The following is a 23,331-nucleotide window of genomic DNA, read 5'->3' on the forward strand; positions in this document are numbered from 1 at the left end:
TGGTTTATTACATATGTATTAACTTACCCACAATACACTGTTTCTCAAAGTCATATGGAAAATCTACTCTGTGCTACCAAGTTTGTATGTTTGTTATCATCCTCATGCTCTTCACTGCCTTTGTGTCTGGAGGGAACCAGTTAGCATGGCAGGATCTAGTGCCTTCTTGGCATGATATCAAAAAATATAAAATCATACCTTGCTCTCATTGTGTAGTACCTTGTCTGTTCTCCTTTTTTGTAAAGTAGGCTATTGGAGTTTTGTAACGTTTTCCACCTTGACTTAGTGATAGTGCGCGATTTAACTGACATCTGGACTCTATGTATTTGGGATTTTTCTCACTATAGCTTTAGCCATTGGATTTCACTAATTTAAAGTTTTATCATCGGATGGGCCCCAACCATCAACATGTAAGTCTCTGCTCTCTCTTTGCTTTTGACCTGAGGTTATGTTTAGTTGTGTTGTATTAGTTGTGTTCGAGCTGGTCTGCTGTTGTTAGATATTCTGGGTAGGCTAATAGTTAGTTGGTTAAATAGATAACGTTAGCTTGCTGGCTAAGATAACCTCAAATCGCTAACATTCTTTTATAACACCATCTAACCAGTTGTCAAATAATATAATAAGTTAAAGCAGATCCCCTTCTTGTACGGGAAACTTTTAAATGTGCAATTTAATACAAAAGCAATTTAAAACAAAAGTAATTTAGGTCAAAAGAGTCCATATTAATTATTAACCAGAGTTATATGTATGGATTTATTTTCTATTAATAATGTAACATTTACAGCTCGACAGAAAGATTCATGTGAAAGCCAAATTACAGAGGATGAACTTCATGATGCAATCAATGCTTTAAATCCGGGAAAATTCCAGGCGTGTGGCATACCAGTTGAGGTATACCAAAGCTTTTTGGATGTACCGTTATTAGCTAGTTTTAATCACTCCTATAAGAATGGTAGATTATTAGATACTCAACAAAAAGGTTTGATTTCAATATTACTGAAACAGGACCCAAGTGGTAAATATAAAGGTCCAGTCCATCAAAAAATTGGAGGCCCCTTACATTTCAGTCTTGTGATGCAAAGATTCCTGCAAAATGCATAGCGCATAGAATTGAAAAGGTATTGGTGGATATTGTTCATCCTAATCAGACAGGTTTTTTACATGGACGATACATTGGAGACGATATAAGACAGGTCCTGGAAACAATAGAACACTATAAAAATCTGGGAAATCAGGCCTAGTATTCATAGCTGACTTAGAAAAGGCGTTTGAAAAAGTACGAATGGAATTTATAAATAAATGCTTGGAATATTTCAATTTTGGAGAATCTCTTATACAATGGGTTATAGTAATGTATAGTAACCCTAGGTGTAAAAGAGTAAATAATAGCTACATCTCATAAAGTATTACACTGGTGAAAAACAAGGTTGTCCGCAATCGGCATATCTATTTTCTATGGCCATCAAAATCAGATCCAACAATGATATCAAGGGGCACGAAATCCAGGGCTTAAAAACAAAGGTGTTATTGTATGCTGATGATTCATGTTTTCTTTTAAATCCACAATTTGGATCCCTCTACAGCCTTATAGAGAATCTAGATGCTTTTTCTAACCTCTCTGGATTACAGCCAAATGATGATAAATGTGTCATTGTATGTCATTGTATGCTGATGAATCAGAAAAGAAATCACAAAAAAATTAACTTTTGCATTACCATGATCTCACTACAATACATTTTAATAGAAAGTTAACAAAAATAGGTAAGATATTGTTGCCATGGAAAGGAAGACGACTGTGTATTTTAGGGGAAATTAATCCTGATTAACTCTTTAGTAGAGTTAATTAGACCTATTTGCCTAAGGCTTTGCCGACCTGTTTTGATGAGGTGTGGTTTGCTCAATATATGGAATTTGAAATGATTTTTACTTGTACTTTTATTTTTGAAACTTAAATATATTTTAGCAGTTACATTTACGTTTGATACTTTAGTATATTTAAAACCAAATTATTTTAGGCTTTTACTCAAGTAGTGTTTTACTGGGTTACCTTTACTTTTACTAAAGTAGGACAATTGGGTACTTTTTCCTCCACTGATAAATAGGACTGCTGGAGTTATGTCATACATAACGCTAACAGAAATATATGGAAATGTCTGCCCTACAAAAAATTACAACCAACTAAATTGCAGAATTACCAGACAAATGGAAGAGGCAAGTGGAAGGGGGAAAAGTAGGGAACTTGGCTGTCGGCCCTGCATTAAAGACCAAAAATGGTTTTAAAAAATGGGACCAAACAATTGACAGCTCTGCCATATCGATTGCAAAGCAGTTGGGAAGAGATTTTCAATGTACGAATTCCATGGCGCCTGAAGGCTTTATCACATCCGGCCGTGAATTGGAGTCCCATAGGGTGGCGCACAATTGGCCAAGTGTCGTCCGTCATTGTAAATAAGAATTTGTTCTCAACTTCTTATGGTACAGGTTGCGTCAGGGAAACAGGGAAAATGCAGCGCGGCAATTTTTTTTTAAATTATATAAAAATCAAAATGTCATTAAATCACACATGTAAGATGCTCAATTCAAGCTACACTCGTTGTGAATCCAGCCAACATGTCAGATGATTTTAAAAAGGCTTTTCGGCGAAAGCATAAGAAGCTATTATCTGATGATAGCACAACAGTAAACAAAGAGGGTAGCATATTTCAACACTGCAGGCGCTAGACAAAACGCAAAAATAAAATATAAAACAAGCATTACCTTTGACGAGCTTCTTTAGTTGGTACTCCAATATGTCCCATAAACATCACAATTTGTCCTTTTGTTCGATTAATTCCGTCCATATATATCCAAATGTCAATTTATAAAGCGCGCTTGATCCAGAAAAAAAAGCTTCCAAAAAACACAACGTCACTACAAAATATTTCAAAGTTGCCAATAAATTTTGCCCAAATTTTTCAAACTACTTTCGTAATACAACTTTAGGTATTTTTAAACATTAATAATCAATCAAATTGTAGACGGGTCTATCTGTGTTCAATACAGGAAGACAACAAACCATGATACTTTTCAGGTCTTGCGCACTCTCAACAGTGTTACCCAGTTCCTAGATGGCCTACTTCTTCATTGCACAAATGAATAACCTCAACCAAATTCCAAAGACTGGTGACATCCAGTGGAAGCAGTAGGACCTGAAAACCAGTTCCTAAGAGATATCGTTGGCCAACGAGAACTCAGTGAACAGAGACCTAAAAAAAACATTCTGAACGGTTAGTCCTCAGGGTTTTGCTTGCTACATAAGTTCTGTTATACTCACAGACATGATCCAAACAGTTTTAGAAATTTCAGAGTGGTTTCTATCCAACTATACTAATAATATGCATATCTTATATTCTTGGCATGAGCAGCAGGAAGTTGAAATTGGACAAAAAATAGATATTTAATTTATAATCTGGAGAAACTATGAGCATAGAAAGGTTCAGAGCTTTGGTGAAACATCACAGCACAGTTGAAAATATATGGCAAATATATAAAATGGATGGAGTTAAGCCCCGCACTGTCACTCCATCTTAGCTGTGTGTATGTGTGTGTGAGTTTTTTCTTGGTCATCTGTTGGGAGAAACAATGATGGCATTTTCCAAAACTTTTAGTGTTGATTTCAGTCTGTCATTTTGGTGATGGTTCATCACTGTTTAAAACCTCTTGGACCTACCCTTCCCGGATCCGGGAGAATTGTCATCAACTACACTAATTAGCATAGCGCAACGGCCAAATAATCTTACTGGAAAATATTTATATTCATGAAATCACAAGTGAAATATAGTGAAACACAACTTAGCCTTTTGTTAATCAACCTGTCGTCTCAGATTTTGAAATGTTGCTTTACAGCCAAAGCAAGACAAGCGTTTGTGTAAATGTATCGATAGCCTAGCATAGCATTATGTCCAGCTAGCAGCAGGAAGCTTGGTCACGAAAATCAGAAAAGCAATCAAATTAACCGTTTACCTTTGATGTTTTTGGGTGTTTTCACTGACGAGACTCCCAGTTACACAATAAATGTTCCTTTTGTTCAATAAAGATTATTTTTATATCCAAAATACGTTCAGAAATCCAAAGGAAACTGATACCAAACCCTCTTTGTCCAAAAAATAAATAATATATATATACACATTTACAAAACAACATGGGTAACTATTTACACACTTCAATATTTGGAAGACCCTCTGTCCTCAATCTATTTATATAGCTCCAGCCTAAAAACCCAAACAGCAAGCAATGCAGGTGTAGAAGCACGGTGGCTAGGAAAAACTCCCTCAAAAGGCAAAAATATATATACTTTTGGCGCTTAGGCACATCCATGCCTATATATATATGTATATATATATATATATACATAGGCTATGGTCGTTCTCATACAAGCAAACTGACCCTCACTCACAATGACTAGCTAATGTGTACTTTAGCCATTTCATTACATCTTTATATATTGAAAATGTAAAAAAACAATCACAAATAATATTTTATGTTAATTTCAAACAACGACATTAGCATGAGAGCAACTTACCAGTCCAAAACAATGTCCTCTCCGATGAAAAAATATGCCTCAGTTTCAGAGTCTTCAAAAAGCAGATCTGTCTCACTTTCACGATGAATTTCCTTTAAAATTGTTTCTACATTCTTATATCTAATCTTAGAATGAGCTTTCCTGGACTTATTCGCCATGATGTTGGATAACTATACAGCGGAAGATGCAAGTCAACGAAATAATGCTGTGTGTAATAAGCGTCGCTCCTTCACGGTTGAATTGGCAATGGCGAAAGAACGGTCCTTACCGCGTTCAATGGAAAGGTTTGTCTTACAACAAAGAATCATGGGATATTGCCGTTCACCTCTTCTCATTGGCTATCTACCCGGCTAGATTTCAAGACGATCAGGGGTCATTGGGTTAAAAGACAGTCAATCAACGAGACAGTGGTCATATAATTGGTGCACAATGGGCTCGTCACTTGTTGTCTTCCAATCGGTTTTTCCGGGTCAATACGTCCCGCAAAATGACCCATCAGGTTTGGTTGTGTTACAAACCAACAGTTGATTGCAAGGAAACCAATCATGACTGGATAAAGTCAGGGAAAGTCTGTCTATGTTACGTCGAAAATTGAATGACATGAAATTCAACGAGATAAGCGTTGACAAAATGTTTTGTGTTAGTCTATAAAAAATGTATTTAACCGAACAAAAGACCATTCATTGTGTAACAATTTTTATTTTACCTTTATTTTACTAGGCAAGTCAGTTAAGAACAAATTCTTATTTTCAATGACGGCCTAGGAACAGTGGGTTAACTGCCTGTTCAGGGGCAGAATGACAGATTTTGTACCTTGTCAGCTTGGGGATTTGAACTTGCAACCTTTCGGTTGCTAGTCCAATGCTCTAACCAGTAGGCTACACTGCCGCCCCAAAGAGGCTTGGGATTGCAACCGGAGCAAGATCTTCAAAGGTAAAAATTTATTTCAACGCAATCTTGTTACGCAAGTGCTGGCTGAATAAGTAGTTTGATATGGGGGTCTGTGCTCAGATAATCACAGCGTATTCTTTCGCAATAATGTTTTTAATCTGACAACGCAGTTGGATTAGCAAGATTCTAGGCTTTCGAACCACGTGAGACACTTGTATTTTCATGAATGTTTAATATGACTATTTATGTAGCAATCACCGTATGTTGTCGAATTTAATCCCGCTAACGGGTTCGGTGCGCAGAGAGGTTAAAAATAATAACTTTGGACATGTGTGCGTTCCTATCAAAGTAACTGCCTTACTTTCTGTATATATCGTGTTGTTATTTCACTGTAACATATGTATGGAGCATAATATATTTACAGTTTTATTCACGAGTTTTCAAGTATTGGTGACAAATAATGCATTCCCATTATTGCATATGTAGCCTGGCAAAGGTAAACCCAGCACAGGACACAAATGTATGTTGTGTAACGCACTGGGCATAGTGGGTGCGGAGTCAGATGCAGGAGGCAGAAGATATAGAGTAGCACTTTAATACGCACCGTGAAAAATGTACTCTCCAAGAAACTGGGCGTACATAAACAATTGGCCAAAACCAGTACCACACCAGTCCGGAGGGAAAATCCAAAACAATCAGCATTACTACACAAAATACACAGTGGGAAACTAAATAAGCCTGCACAAAGAGTAGGCGGGCCTACCGGCTTAAATAGCCCAACTAAACCTAAACAAGAAACAGGTGTACTAATCAGACAAAAACAACAGAAAAGGGATCGGTGGCAGCTAGTAGGCCAGTGAGGACGACCTCCGAGCACCACCCGAACAGGAAAAGGGGCCACCTTCGGTAGGAATCGTGACATGTTGTTTATTCTGTCAAAGCTTAAATTTAGAATAGGATAAAGTCACCATAAAGTAAAGTTAAGTCTAAATCACAATCAAGTGAAATGAATGTTAGTAAAGTGCATAAAAACAATCTGAGTGATATACATACACGGTAGTAGCTCTGCTTTCCATAGAAAAACACAAGAAAAGAGACCACAATGTTCACAGTTAAAATGGACTTTCTAACATTTCAAATATCTGGGTACAAGATGTCCGTAAACAAAATTCAAATGTGCATGAAAAACTAAAATACAGTTTGTCATAAAACAACATCAATACTTTCAAACACACTGCCCATGTGATACCCTAACCCCACATGGAGCAGTAGATCCTCATCTCACCCATACATCACTGGGAGAAATGTCATATCAAAAGATAAGTTACAATTCAAAAATGAAACAAAATACAACACATTGAAGCGTTACACGAAACAAAATGTAAATCTGACAATTACTCACACTTCAAATCATTTTTATCATCAACTCCACGACATGGCTCTGAGAGCACTGGTATTCAGCAAGCAAGAAGCTAACATCCTCATGTCAATCTGAAAGCATCAAAAGGCTAACATGACTATCTGGCATAAATATTACAAAAAAACTCTTATACATTGCAGATTATGCAAAATATGATGTATTCCAGTACAAGAGTAAAATAAAAAGTATAATTTACCCACCAGAAGTGACTTTGGACCAACGATGGATTTCAACAACTCGCCAGTGTAATTGCTTGCTCTCGCTCTCACTCACTGCGCAATCCCATAACCGCTTGCACACCTCATTTATGAATATCTTAATTGGAGAGTGCCATCTAGTGGATATAAATGAATGGCTACACATAGATTGCAATTGACATGTGTGTAAAATACTTTTTTGAAGGTAGTACTGATTGTAATGAGCTAATGCTTAGCTATTTGCCAGCTATGTTTGTTGACATTATACAATGTATTGTGGGTGTCATGTAAACATCTGTCACACCAAAGATGTTATCATGAGGTGAAGGAATGGTTCACTCATCTTTCAGGTAAACTTCCAGAGGTGAATGAAGGGAAGTGAATGATCTTAGATGACACACCCCCTTCAACATGCATACTGGAAACAGGACAAACTCATCTTGTCTCCTCTTATTATTTTTGGTTGATGTCAATAGCAAATATGGCGGCGCAAACAAACTACCCCATCATCGGATTATTTCCAGAAAGTGTTCTCCTCAATTATTTTGATCAATATTGAGCTCACCTGTAATATGATTTAATTATAAATTGGGTTTCTCCAAGTTCTGATGCTGCTGATGGTCATTAGTAGCATACCAAACTTGCTAACTGCCTGAGACTGCACGCTATTGTCCCTCTAATAACTTTGGCATCAATGCAAATGTAATTGAAATCTAATCAAACACTTCTTGATATCCCATGAGCTTATCTTGCACAACATTTCTATAGGCTATGCAATTGCGTGAGAAAACAATGTTATGGCCTCTATTAAAAAGAGAAGGATTCCATCAGCTTTCTATAGACGAGGCCAACTATATTAATTTCTCAACTTATCTAATATTAATCACATTGTTTATCTCTACAACAGGAGTATAGCCTTCCTGGCTGGCAAGAAAATGAACCACAGGAAAAGCGTACTTCATTCACTATTTAGGTGCATAGATTAAATGTGTTGTTTCCCGCTGTTTTGAGACAGGTGCATGATACTGGTCAATTCTAAATCAAAATATATTTCACACATATATTACTTAGTATATGTAAAGAACAATTTAAATCAAGTCTAGTCTGATTGGTGACAATATTAGCCTGTCACTTGTGAATTATATATTATCACTTGTGAATGATGCATAGGAAACAGACTTTTTCGAATCATAGTCGCACACCTCATGTAGGCTAGCCCATAGGCCTATATGTTTTGATAAGGTTTGTATTAGAGGTCGACTGATTATGGTTTTTCAACACCGATGCCGATTAAATCGGCAGATTTAAAAATAAAAATAAAAGTGTTTATATATACACACAAAATGTTGTAATAATGACAATTGCAACAATACTGAATGAACAATGAATTTATTTTAACTTAATATAATACATAAATAAAATCAATATAGTCTCAAATAACATGAATGATGAAAACAAACTGTCATTTCTATATGCAGGAAATTCTATTTTAAAAATGGGCATAGTAAGAATTGACTACCAACGTGCGAGTCATAATTCCCATGACACCTTCTAGCAAAATCTGATAAGCGGTTCCTTCATTCATTTACTACATAGGATATTTTTAGATTCACTTAAAATAAGGTCTGCGTTTCGTGTAGGCTTACACCACCTTGCCATTTTTTTTAACTATGTGTAGATATCCATAGGACAAGGTAATTCTGATCAATATTGGCTAAGTATAAGCGAAGATCATTTTTTTGGTAGAGTGGATTTATGAAAATATGTTTATGAAAATACCTTATCCTAGTGAGATTTACACGGGAATCAAAACGCTGAGGCGGTTTAAGCCTGCATGAAACACAGACCTTATTTGAAGTAGATCAAGACATTCTCTATGGAAGACATGAATGGTAAAATAACAAAGGAAACGCTTTCAAGTTCAGCTGCAAGTTATCACAACGTGTCGACTATTTCTCTCTAAACCATATACTGTACCTTTGATTATTACGAGCCTGCTGCTGCCTTCCACCCCTCAGTCAGACTGCTCTATTGAATATCAAATCATACACTTAACTATAATAAACACACAGAAATACGAGCCTTAGGTCAAATCCGGAAACAATCACCTCGAAAACCAAACATGTATTCCTTTCGTATTTTATCTAACAGGTGGCATCCATGAATCTAAATATTCCTGTTACATTGCACAACCTTCAATGTTATGTTTTAATTACGTAAAATTCTGGCAAATTAGTTCGCAAAGAGCCTGGTGGCCCAAACTGTTGCATATACACTGACTCTGCATGCAATGAACGCAAGAGGTGACACAATTTCACCTGGTTAATATTGCCTGCTAACCTGGATTTGTTTTAGCTAAATATGCAGGTTTAAAAATCTATACTGTGTATTGATTTTAAGAAAGGTGTTGATGTTTATGGTTAAGTACACATTGGAGCAATGACAGTCATTGATTGATTGTTTTTTTATCAGATAAGTTTAATGCTTAGCAACTTACCTTGGCTTACTGCATTTGCGTAACAGGCAGGCTCCTTGTGGAGTGCAATGTAATCAGGTGGTTCGAGCATTGGACTAGTTAACTGTAAGGTTGCAAGATTGGATCCCCCAAGCTGCCAAGGTAAAAATCTGTTGTGCTGCCTCGTTCCTAGGCTGTCAAAATCGGCGCCCGAAAATACAGATTTCCGATTGTTATGAAAACTTGAAATCTGTCCTAATTAATTGGTCAACCTCTAGTTTGTATTACAACTAAAGTGGCCAAATAACTTAATAAGCACATTCATTTGCTTTACAAGTGGTTTAGAGCCTAACTGGCATCTATAAGCAGCGCGTGAGTTTTAATATTTGGGAAGATCATTTTCACCATAAAAATGCACTTTTATAATAAAGCATTTCATGCATAATCACATTTACGGTAACTTTTGATAATGGAGTTTTCACACTTATTGCCTACAAACATGTGCACATTGCTGCGCTTATAATGTGAAGAAAAATCGTAAAAGTTTTCGACATTTTAAGCTAAACGTTCTGATCTGTTACGTCAGCCACATTGCATTAAAACATTTTTTTATTCATTTGGAATTTATTGCACCCCACAACTATCTAAGACTACGTTTAGAATATTGATTTCTTGCACAGAATATAATAGGTCAAGTTTTGTACAATGGGAAGATATTAGATTGACATAGGCTAGTGCTTATGCTGTTCGTTAGGTCTACTCATCTTGTTTGCTGACGAAAAGGAAAGATGGAGAGTTCTTCCAATATCTTCAATATGCACCTCGGAATTGAATAAGGACACACTCAGTTGCTTCCCCGATGTGTCTTTCTTCACTTGTAGCCTGTGAGAAAGACCTGATCAAGTGATGGAGAGCCATGAGCGTGAGAGGTGCTTCGGAGCACGCAGCACTCAGAGAAAAGGGCACAACGCAGCACTCCGGGCTGCAAAAGGCATGGATTTTTTTAGGGTGCGTTACGGCCAAAGGGGATGCCACCGTGAAATTCGTAGCATCATCAAGTGCTTGTCAAATTGTGAATGAAAAAAGTACAACTGTTTGTATGATATTAGTTTAGTCAGATTGAGTTTGTCTATTATTGCGATTTAGATGAAGATCAGACCAGATTTAATGAGTAATCAATGCAGAAATCCAGGTAATTCCAAAGGGTTCACAAACTTTTTCTTGCAACAGTAAGATTGTATGTGAGTGTGCGTGTGGGTGTGTAGTAAATGTATGTGCATATTATGTGTGAGTGAGCAAATTATGGAGTGAGTGTTTGTTTGTATTGTGTGTGAGTGTGTTGGGCCCTTGGAGTGAGCATGGATACAGTGCAAATATTGAAATAAAATGTCAATAAAGATACAAGGTGAACTCAGATAGCTCGCCCCCCGTTGCCTGTAGTCCACAATCAGCTCCTTGATCTTGCTGACATTGAGAGAGAGGTTGTTGCTCCCACACCACACTGCCAGGTCACTGACCTCCTCAATGTAGGCTGACTCATCGTCGCATGTGATCAGGCCTACCACCGTCGTGTCTTGATAATGGTGTTGGAGTCATGCATGGCCACACAGTCGTGGGTGAACAGTGAGTACAGGAAGGGACTAAGCACACACCCTTGTGGGGCACCTTTGTTAAGGGTCAGCGTGGCAGAGGGGATGTTGCCTACTCTCACCAACTGGGGTCGGCCCGTCAGTAAGTTCAGGATCCAGTTGCAGAGGGAGGTGTTCAGACCCAGAGTCCTAAGTTTAGTGACGAGTTTGGAGGGGACAATGAACGCTGAGCTCTGGTCAATGAACAGCATTCTCACTTATGTATTTCTCTCATATACTGTAGGTGGGTGAGGGCAGTGTGGAGAGCAATTGAGATTGCGTCGTCTATGGATCTGTTGGGACAGTATGCAAATTAGAGTGGGTCACGGGTGGCTGGGATGGTGGAGTTAATATGTGCCATAAATAGTCTCTCAAAGCACTTCATGATTACAGAAGTGAGTGCTACAAGGTGATAGTCATTGTGGCATGACGCCTTAAGAGTTTTCAGGAAAAGGAATGATTGTGATCATCTTAAAACCTCTCTGGGATATGTGGGACGCTAGTGTCCTACCTGGTCAAAAGCCAGGGAAAACACAAGTGCCAAATTCAAATAAATTACTATAAAAATCAAACTTTCATTAAATCACACATGCAAGATGGCAAATTAAAGCTACACTTGTTGTGAATCTAGCCATCATGTCAGATTTCAAAAAAGCTTTTCGGGAAAATCAAACAATGCTATTATCTGAGGATAGCACCTCCGTAACCAAAAGAGAGAAAGGATGTTTCAACCCTGCAGGCGCAACACAAAACGCAGAAATAAAAATATAATTCATTCCTTTGACGAGCTTCTTTTGTTGGCATTCCAATATGTCCCATAAACATCACAAATGGTCCTTTTGTTCGATTAATTCCGTGGGATATATATGTCCAAAATGTCAATATATTTGGCTCGTTTGATCCAGAAAAACCCTGGTTCCAACTTGAGCAACGTGACTAAAAAATATCTCAAAAGTTACCTGTAAACTTTGCCAAAACATTTCAAACTACTTTTGTAATACAGCGTTAGGTATTTTTTTACGTAAATAATAGATACAATTGAAGACGGGATGATCTGTGTGGGGCGGCAGGGTAGCCTAGTGGTTAGAGCATTTGTCTGTAATCCCTAATGGATTTTAGCCCGTGCCACATGTGGTGGGCGTCAGAGCCTGCGTATTATGATTCCACTTCATTCCTATATTGTCATTTTGTTCGTTTGATGACGCTGCAGAGGTCATAGCAGTCTAGGTTTTCTTGGTCTTCTTGTACTTATTCCTGTCTTCGGCCATAGCGTTAGGGTTGTCTACAATAGCTCTCTGTGCGGTTGTCCCATTCTTTAGTTTTGCGCCAACCTCTGTGTTAATCCAGGGCTTTTGATTGTGGAAGCAGCAAACCCTCACCACGGGTACAATGTCACCAATGCATTTTCTAATGAAGCTTGTGACTGAGGTGGATAGCTCGTCAATGTTATAAGCGAAGTCTCAAAAAATGGCCCAATCAGCGCTAGCAAAGCAGTTCTGTAGCATTACCTCTGATTCTGGTGACCATTTCTCAACGGAGCAAATCGTAGGTATTTCCTATTTCAGCTTCTGCTTGTAAACAGGAAGCACGAGTATGGAGTTATGATCTTATTTGCCTAATGGTGGACTAGGGAGTGCTTTGTAGGCTTGCCTGTGGGTACAATAGCAGTGGTCTCGGACTTTATCGCCCCTAGTGGCATTGGGGACATGTTGATGGAAGTTGGGCATCACGTGTCTTAGTGACGCCAAATTAGCACACCAGTTGTGGTTGATGAAGAGGCAACCCCCCCCCCCGATTTCCCCGACTCCACTGTCCTGTCTGCACGGTGAATGGTGAATCCATTGAGTTGGATGGCCTTGCGGCGTATACATGTTTCTGAAAAGCAAAGATATTGCAGTTCCGAGAGTCCCCATTGGCAGCAAATCCGCGATTGTAGGTCCTCTTATTATCAAGTGCCAGTAGAATGGAGGGAAGAGCTGGCCGGTGTTTCCTTTGCCTTAATCTCACCAGGACCCCCCCCCTCTCTTGCCTCTGTAATGCTAACGTTTCCTCTTGGCTAGCCCAAAAATTGGGTTGGAATTACAAAAACGCCCAGGGCAGATCAGTCAAAGTAGAAGCCGGAATTGGGGTAAGTAACTGCTGATCTGATGTTCAAGAGTTTCTATCGGTTATAAGAAATAATAGCGGATACATTTTCTGAAAATATAATAAAAATAAACAACAAAATAATCACAAAATAGCAAAGTTGGGTCGGAGCTTGAAAAATGGTGGCCATCCAACCATCATTGCTCGTGTCATGCGTGACTTTTCTCCCTGTGACACTGCCTTCTAGATTACTGGGTCTACAGCCTATTATTAACTAAAGACAAAGGCAGGCAGAGGGAGAAGTGTCGAAGAAGAGCAGGCGGAGGGAGACGTGTTGAACAAGAACAGGTTATCAATTATTTACCACTGAGGGGCATTTACCAAGTGCATTGTTTAATGTGGCTGGAGAGAGCAATGTGTTATTTCTATGTTACAAACAACTCTGATAGTAGTCAGGGTCATCAGAAGAATAAATCCCATAGACGTCATGACTGACTGACATTATGAACCCAACAACTAGGATGCCTTCTCAGTTGCTGTTAGTACAAAACAGGGCCCGGTTCCCAATAGCGTTACGCTTACGAGTGTTCGAAGGATGCATCTTTCCTACAACGGCCAAAGATGTAACAACGGCCAACGATGAAACATGCATTTCCCAAAACACAACGCAGATAAACGTTCACTAAGTAGGTTGATGAGGCATATGTCGATAATGATAGAATCGAAAGAAAGACAGGGCTGCTCTCGGATCAACATTCTCCCTTTCAAATCTTACCTTAACATTATTGCACATTACTGATGACGGATCAGCTCCTATGAGATATTATTATGTCTACAAATATGGCAAAAAATACATATAAACATCATGATATTGTGCCTATCGGAGATCTAATGTGTATAAAGTCGGCAAAAAAAAGTATCGAACAACACACTTAGCTGTTCTACCATTAGTCTGAGGCAGTTGTTAAATAACAAGCCTTTTCGAGTGGAACTTTAGAAAAAATGGATTTAGGAAACAGCTTTGAGATTTAACGATGCTCCTACAAAGGTTCTAATGAAAAACGTAGCCTTAACATGTTTTTGGGAAACCCGGGCTATGGTCACAAACAGGTCACAAAACAAAGTTTCAATATAGTTTGAACTCTTTCCATCTGGGACATGCTGTGCGGAAATCGACTATTTGCAATATTGAAGACTAAGGTCTAGATTCAATCAATTTCAGTGCTAACCAGTGATAATTGACAACTGCATGGCAGTTTCATTGTTCTTCTTAATTGAATATCCAAAACATACAATATACTTGCAGTGAAGCCGCTCAACTACTACACCACACCAGTCATCCAACAGACTCCCATTCAGAGCGACACACAGAAGCATCCAGGGTCAACGCCCTGCTCAAGGGCATATCAACAGATCTCTCACAAAGCCAAAAGAAACAGGGACGCCAAACCTCCAAGATTCCCCCACAGTTCCCCATAGCTGTCCCTCAACCATCGGAGACCCCTCCCACAGTCACCCCCCCCAAAAAAGAAAAGAAAATAATAAAAAATCTAATTGATTCCATTCCTCACCCCCAAGAACCCACCCCACCCCCACCCCCAAATGCACCAACAACCAAGAAAATGAACTCATGAGAAAAAAGAAAAAGCAAAAGGACAAAAAACGAAGGACATCAAGGACAACTAAAATCATAACAGCAAGGCCAACTGTATATGTTTGAGTGCATGTCTGGCACCATTTACATATGTTTGTGTCCGTGTATGTGTGTATTTGAATGAGATTGTGTGCATATGCATGTGTACAAACTCCTGCACGGCATCAGCCTCAGGCAAACCGGCATTAGCTATAAAAACACTGCCCCTCAGTGACATTCAAATGTACTTTTTATTATATTTGATTTAGACTTTAAAAAAACGTTTATCTTTGACAATCTTTCTATCTACACAGAGCAACTCCACTCCCACTTGTCTCCAATTCCACATACCAATCCTCAGCTTCCCTCAGTCCATCCCATCTATCTCTGCTTGCCACCATCTTTGGGTTTCTATGCAACACATATCTTTCAACTATGCTGTGATGTTTAACGTACAATTTCAATCTATCTGATCAAATAGAATCCACAGACTGCGAGTTGAAGATAAATACATTTACTAAGAGTATTAGTATATTAGTCATTGACTGACCCGGTCTCTCCAGATCTCCTAATAGTACTATTTCCAGGGGCAATTTTAGATCAATGCTATATATTTTCAGCCACTCCTGAACCTGAGACCAGAAACAGGCTACCTGAGGGCAATACCAAAATAAATGGTCTATTGATTTTGTATCCTCAAAACAAAATCTGCAGAGCTTCGATGATTTTTTGCCCCAAATATTCAACATGTTGTTGGTGGCAAGAAATCTATATAATAATTTTAGCTGAAAAGCACAAAGTCTTGAGTCTTGCGTTGTTTTATATATCAACTCATACACCCTGTACCATGGAATAGGTACAGTGAAGGGGAAAGTATTTGATCCCTTGCTGATTTTGTACGTTTGCCCACTGACAAAGAAAGGATCAGTCTATATTTTTAATGGTGGGTTTATGTGAACAGTGAGAGACAGAATAACAACAAAAAAATCCAGAAAAACTTATGTCAAAAATGTTATATATCTTTTTTAAATGTTAAAATAGTGTCTGTGAGTATAACAGAACTGATTTAGCAGGCGAAAACCTGAGAAAAATCCATTCAGGAAGTAGTTTTAGTTTGTTTTTGTACATTTCTATTCAATGCCATTACAGTATCCATTGACTTAGGACTCTGTTTGCAGTTCCTATGCCTTCCACTAGATGTCAACAGTCTTTAGAAATCATTTAAAGCTTGTATTCTTATAAATGAGAGAGTAAGACCAGTCTGAAAGAGTGGACCCTAACATGACGCAGTTTTTTCAGGCGCATGTGCATTTCTTGTTTACCTTTTATATTGACGACGTTATTGTCCGGTTGAAATATTATAGATCATTTAGGCTAAAAAACAACCTGAGGTTTGAATATAAACATCGTTTGACATGTTTCTATGAACTTTACGTACACAATTTGGATTTTTTTTGTCTGATTGTTTTGACTGAGTTTGAGCCTGTGGATTATTGAAGAAAACGCACTAACAAAACAGAGGTTTTTGGATATAAAGAGACTTCATCGAACAAAAGGAACATTTATTGAGTAAATTAATGTCTTCTGATTGCCACCATATGAAGATCATCAGAGGTAAGGGATTCATTTTATCTCTATTTTTGAGTTTTGTAACGCTTCTGCTTGGCTGGTTACTGTTTGTTCTGGGCTAGTTATGTTCTGGGCTAGGTATGCTTTCACCGAAAAGCATTTTATAAATATGAAAATGTGGTTGGTTTAACAAGAAGTTAATCTTTAAACCTATGTAAAATATGTTTTGTTTTCTGAATTTTTATAATGAGCATTTCTGTAATTGAATTTGGCGCTCTGCAACCTCACTGGATGTTGGCCAGATGGGACGCTAGTGTCCCACATACCCAAGAGAGGTTATTAACCTCTTACACTTATGGTGGCGCTATTTCATTTTTGGAAGAAAAACGTTCCCGTTTTAAACAAGATATTTTGTCACAAAAAGATGCTCGACTATGCATATAATTGCTACTGTTCGAAAGAAAACACTTTGACGTGTCCAGAAATACAAATATCTTCTCTGTGTGTGCCCTTTAACGTGAGCTTCAGGCAAAACCAAGATGACTTGGCATCCAGGAAATGACAAGGATTTTTGAGGCTCTGTCTTTCATGATCTCCTTATATGGCTGTGAACGCAAGAGGAATGAGTCTGCCCTTTCTGTCGTTTCCCCAAGGTGTCTGCAGCATTGTGACGTATTTGTAGGCAGATCGTTGGAAGATTGACCATAAGAGACCACATTTACCACGTGTCCGCCCGGTGTCCTGCGCCGAAATTGGTGCGCAAAAGTCACCTGCCAGTATTTTTCCATGGGGCAGAGAGAGAGAAGCAAGCTTCCAAGAACTGCATGTCAATGAAGAGATATGTGAAAAAACACCTTGAGGATTGATACCAAACAACGTTTGCCATGTTTCGGTCGATATTATGTAGTTAATCCGGAAAAAGTTTCACGTTGTAGGTGACTGCATTTTCGGTTCGTTTCGGTAGCCAGGCGCAATGTAGAAAACGGAACGATTTCTCCTACACACAGACGCTTTCAGGAAACACTGCGCATTTGGTATGTGGCTGGGAGTCTCCTCATTGAAAACATCAGAAGCTCTTCAAAGGTAAATGATTTTATTTATTTGGTTATCTGGCTTTTGTGAAAATGTTGCGTGCTACATGCTACACAAAATGCTATGCTAGCTTTGCATACTCTTACACAAATTAGTCAATTTCTATGGTTCAAAAGCATATTTTGAAAATCTGAGATGACAGTGTTGTTAAGAAAAGGCTAAGCTTGAGAGCAAACGCATTATTTTAATGTTATTTGCGATTTTCAGAAATCGTTAACGTTGCGTTATGCTAATGAGCCTGAGGCTTAGTCACAATCCCGGATCCGGGATGGGGAGTTTCAAGAGGTTAATCCATAATATTTGTCCTGTCTTTTCAGGGAGATGAAATTGAAATTATAGACAGCTCTGCAATGCCTGTTTGAATAGAGAGAGACATGTTGAAAAAATTATATTTTTCAATTAATCGGAAATGAGACATGGCAATGTGCACAAAGGCAAAAAGGCCATTTTTAAACAATAGAGGAGCTTTTCTTAGTAAACTACTTGAGAACCATTTAGGGTTCAAACTAAACTTTTGAATGAGTGAAGCTTTTAGAGAGAGGTTTAGTGCTTTTATATTTAACAATCTCAACCCACCTAATTCATTATATAAATAGCCACGTTTAATTTTGTCTGGTTTAGCGTCCCAGATAAAGCAATAAAAAATTGCTCAGATGATTTAAAAAACAAATCATCAGGAGTAGGCAGCGCCATAAGTAAGTGAGTAAACTGAGATATGACTAAGGAGTTAATCAATGCAATTTTTCCATAAATAGGCAGGTATTTACTTCTCCACGGTTGCAGGATCTTGTCTATTTTTACATGTTTTCCATTGCAATTCATTGTGAAGAGCTTATTTATATATTTTGTGATATGAATACAGAGTATGTCTACTTCACCATCAGCCATTTCATAGGTAAACTGCAAGGTAATGTAAAAGTTTTATTTTTTAAAGATCCAATACGTAATATTGTACACTTATCATAATTAGGTTTAAGTCCAGAGAGTACAGAAAAGTTATCTAGATCTTCAATGAGACATTGCAGGGATCTAACTTGCAAACGTAATATAACACTTGAGTCATCGGCATACATGGACACCTTTGTTTTATGCCTTGGATTTCTAATCCTCTAAAATTATTGGATCTGCTTTTAATAGCTAGCATTCCGATGGCCATAACACATAGATATGGTGACAGCGGACATCCTCGTTTGGCTCTTCTTGACAATTCAAAACTCTCTGAGAAGTAGCCATTAATTTCTATTTTACCCATTGGGTTGCTATACATTATTTTTAACCATTTTATAAGAGAATTACCAAATTTAAAAAAATCCAGTCTTGCCTTTTGAAAATTTGCTATAAATACCATTCCTCGCTTCTTATATGTGTCATGATCTTCTATTATTTCTAGTAGTTGTCGTATATTATCTCCAATGTATCGTCCATGTAAAGAACCTGTCTGATCAGGATGAGCAATACCTGGTAAAACCCTTTTAATTCTGAGTGCTATGCATTTCGCTAGTATTTTTGCATCACAACATTGAAGTGTAAGGGGCCTCCAGTTTTTTAGATAGACTGGGCCTTTATATTAGCCATCTGGGTCTTGTTTTAATGATAGAGAAATCAGACCTTCCTGCTGAGTACCTGACAGACTACCTTTTCTATAGGAGTAGTTAAAAACAATCTAACAATGGAGCTTTTAGTATATCAAAAAATACTTGATATAATGCTACTGGTATGCCATCAAGCCCTGGGGATTTTCCAGGCAGGAAAAGATTTAATAGCCTCAAAGTTATTCCTCTGTAATTTGGCCTTCACACTGATCTTTGTGTACATTTGTTAATTTTTAATTTTTTATATTATTTGGATAGAATTCCTTACCATGATCTTCATTCAGTGGGAGAGGATGAGAAGGAAAAGAGAACATCTGCCTAAAATAATTAGCTTCCTCTTTTAAAATATAATTTGGAGAATCATACAAATGACTCTGTCTTCAGTAACGAGTTTCTGCAAATTATTTTTGTTAGCGTTCTTGTATTGGAGATTCAGGAATCATTTTGTGCATTTCTCTACATATTCCATCAAGTTTGCTTTATTTTTTTAAAGATAATATTAGATCATTTTTTGATAAGTTCCTCAAGTTCTTTTTGATTTTCCTCTAACCTATTTCGTGTCTGTCTGTACTATTAGTTCATGGATTTCCCTTGTTATTGTTTAGCCAGAAACAGTTTTTTATTTTATTATTGATGAATGTTGAATTGAATGACCCCCGAAGGTACATTTAAAGGTATCCCAAATCATAAAGGGATTTTCTGAACCTATGTTACACTGGACAAATTCAGTTATAAATTATTTTGTCTTAGTTCAATATAACTTGTCCTCCAGTAAACTTTGATTACATTTCCAATAGCCCCGTCCACGTGGAAAATCTATAAGACTTAAGTGAATGCCAATTAGATGATGATCTGATTTCATTCTGTCTCCAATTAAAACTATTTTAACCTTTGATGCAAGAGAGAAAGAGACAAACATGTTTGTCGTCTTCATTACTTTCTTAAGTGTCCTCCATGTATATCTCACTAGGTCAGGGTTTTTAAGTCTCCAAATATCCACAATATTTGTGATTTCCTTAAGGGCACGGTGATGATAGTTGGTAGAGTGATTCCCTTTACGGTCCATTGAGGTTCTTAACAGTATGTTAATGTCTCCTACCATAATGATTAGATCAGTTGTTGACTGTAAGTTCAATAAATTTGTATAAATGTTTTCAAAATACTTTCGAAGAAGTATGATGAGCCAAATCTCTTTGCTTCCACTTTCATATTCAAAAGGATCCTTGCGAATCATTCCTGACTATTTTCACATTCACACCCTTTGAGTTCCTTTGTCCATGACAGAAAATTATTTCACCACCCCATTCCTTTTTTCCAAGCAATTTCATCTAAAGATGTAGAGTGAGTTTCCTGTAAACAGTATATGCTATATTCCTTATCTTTTAGCCATGTAAAGGCTGATCTTCTTTTTTTATAATCTGCTAAACCGTTAATTATAACTGGCTACACTTATTTCCCCCCTACTATAACCAGATACTATTCTCAGTCTAAATTGACCATAATTAGTGCTTGTAAAGTCATTGCCATCAGAGGTATTATGATGGTCAAAACTAGAGCTTTTAAATATCTGATATTTAGAATTCAAGAAATAGGTTCTAGCAATATTTGTTTTATTCCCTTGCGTGTGAGCCAATGCCACAGATGTTAGAAAATTGAGACAAGATATTATGTGTGTAGTAAATCTGAGTAAGTTGATGTGTATTATATTGGATGTGATTAAGTGAGAGTGTGTACGATATCTGTATGAGAATAAGACTATAATGTTTGATGTCCAAATAAATAATAACCCCACCAATTTGCATGGTTGAGTGTCTGTATGTTTAACATGTAGTGCCTATAGTCTTAACATTCATTATGATAATTGTAATCCATTTTGTATCACCATCATAGTTGCATACATTTTTACCTTGAACATCATTGAAAAACACATCCCAGCATTTCCATAGCTATTGACATTTCACATGATCATGAGAGAGACCTTGCATTACCGTAGAGAATATCTGCAATATTGAAGACTAAGGTAGATTCAATCTATTTCAGCACTAACCATTGATAATTGACAACTGCATAGCAGGTTCATTGTGTTTGTTTAGGCGATGCCGGAGGTGTAACTGTTTTGGAGCTGTCAAATCAGTGAGCGACTGCTCTTGTCGGAAGTTCAGAGAGAGAAAATGTAGGCCATATAGAAATAGTGACACTCAAATTGAAAATAATTAAACAAAATAAAAATGAGTTACACTGATGCTGGGCCATCTTGACTCCAATGCTTCCCACAATTGTGTCTAGTTGTATGGATGTCCTTATGATGCTGGACCATTATTAGAGACACAAATGGTGAACAGTTGAACATGAAAAACCCAGCAGTGTTGCAGTTTTTGACACAAACCGGTGAGCCTCGCATCTACTACCATACCACGTTTAAAGGCACTTATATATTTTGTCTTGCATGTTCAGCCTCTGAATGGTACACATACGAAATCCATGTCTTAGTTGTCTCAAGGCTTAAAAATCCATCTTTAACCTGTTCCCCTTCCTTCATATACACTGATTGAAGTGGATTTAACAAGTGACATAAATAAGTGATCATAGCTTTCACCTGGATTCACCTTGTCAGTCTTTGTAATGGTAAAAGCAAGTGTTCTTAATGTTTTGTATACTCAGTGTATATCAGCATAATCAAGGTGTAGATTACAACACACATTCCAGTGTTCAAATTTGTAACCAGGCTGCATAGGATTATTACTAATGCTTCCAATGACATGAATGTCCACGATAGGTATAAACGCAGATAGCCGCTTGCTGATTTGACAGCTCCAACGCGGTTATACCTTGACATCAGCTAAATAAAAACAAGGCAATGTCGTTCTCCATGAATGATGCAGCACCCCGTCCCCCTTAGGACAATTGAGGAAACGCACGTGACTCACAAATGTAAGTTCTTTACTATAGCTCCCGCCTTAGGCCAATAAGTATAATTTTGTAAATCTCTATGGCAAGACGCAATATTCACCCATATTTCCTCAAAATCGTTCCAGTGATGTCTGAGATTTCATCTCGGGGTACATCAATGAAACTGCTATGCAGTTGTAAGTATTCACAGGTTAACATTTTCAGTGATTGAATCTAGCCCTCGGCATGTTGGATCTGGTCTCTTGAATGGGAAGACTTACTATTACAGCTTTGTTCACTCAGAATAAAAGTGTTTCCTGATGCACCAAAATTATTATTTAGAATTGCTACCTCACTTAACAATTTCAAAAGAAGGAAGGCAACTGCCTCATGTGGAATGGAAATGTATGTTTCTTGCTAGCAAAGTGGGGTTGAATGAACACAGTCTCATTGCCCCTAAAGATGTTCCTTCCCATTGGGAAATTGAACCCAGATCTCCAGCGTGACAGGTGGGGATACTGAGTTGTGCAAGGCTATGTATGAGCAAAGAAATACTGCGTATCATGTGGGCTGATGTCTTTGTTAAAGCGAAGGCACTGACAGATTTGCCAAATGTTGGTCTTCTTTAGAAGGGAAAAAACACTCACCTCATTTTCTGTCAAATTGACCCTTGGTGAGATCCTCCATGAAAGATGTTTCCATAGGAGATGGATAAATGTTGTTGTGATATGAGTGGGTTGTGGTGTTTGAGTTTCTATTAAGTGAGAGTGAAAATTGTTCTCACCGGAGACCTACACAAGCTCCTTGCCCGCCACTCATGGCAAAATGAAGCTCTTATATTTGTCTCCTCATCTATTGGGATATGCACAGACCTTGGCTTTTAAGTGTTTTTTTTTCATCAAATGACACAGTTATTTTCAGTGGTATTCCACAATCATCATTCCGGTAAATCTCTTTAAACTATGTACCTTATTTAATCAATAGCAGAGATAAAATCACACCAGTCTTAACAGCTTCTACCCCCAAGCCATTACACACCAGTTATATGGCTTAGGGGTAGAAGCTGCTAGGCTTTCCTCTGACACCGCCTAGTATATAGGTCCTGGATGGCAGGAAGCTTGGCCCCAGTGATGTACTGGGCCATACGCACTACCCTCTGTAGCACCTTATGGTCAGATGCATGGCAACCGGTCATGATGCTCTCGATAGTGCCGCTGTATGTGAAACCATGCCAAATCTTTTCAGTCATTTGAGGGGGGAAAGGTGTTGTCGTGGCCTCTTAACGACTGTCTTGGTGTGTTTGAACCATGATAATTTGT

The sequence above is a fragment of the Oncorhynchus masou genome, chromosome 22 (genome assembly GCF_036934945.1).
Source record: "Oncorhynchus masou masou isolate Uvic2021 chromosome 22, UVic_Omas_1.1, whole genome shotgun sequence".
Taxonomy (NCBI): Eukaryota; Metazoa; Chordata; class Actinopteri; order Salmoniformes; family Salmonidae; genus Oncorhynchus; species Oncorhynchus masou.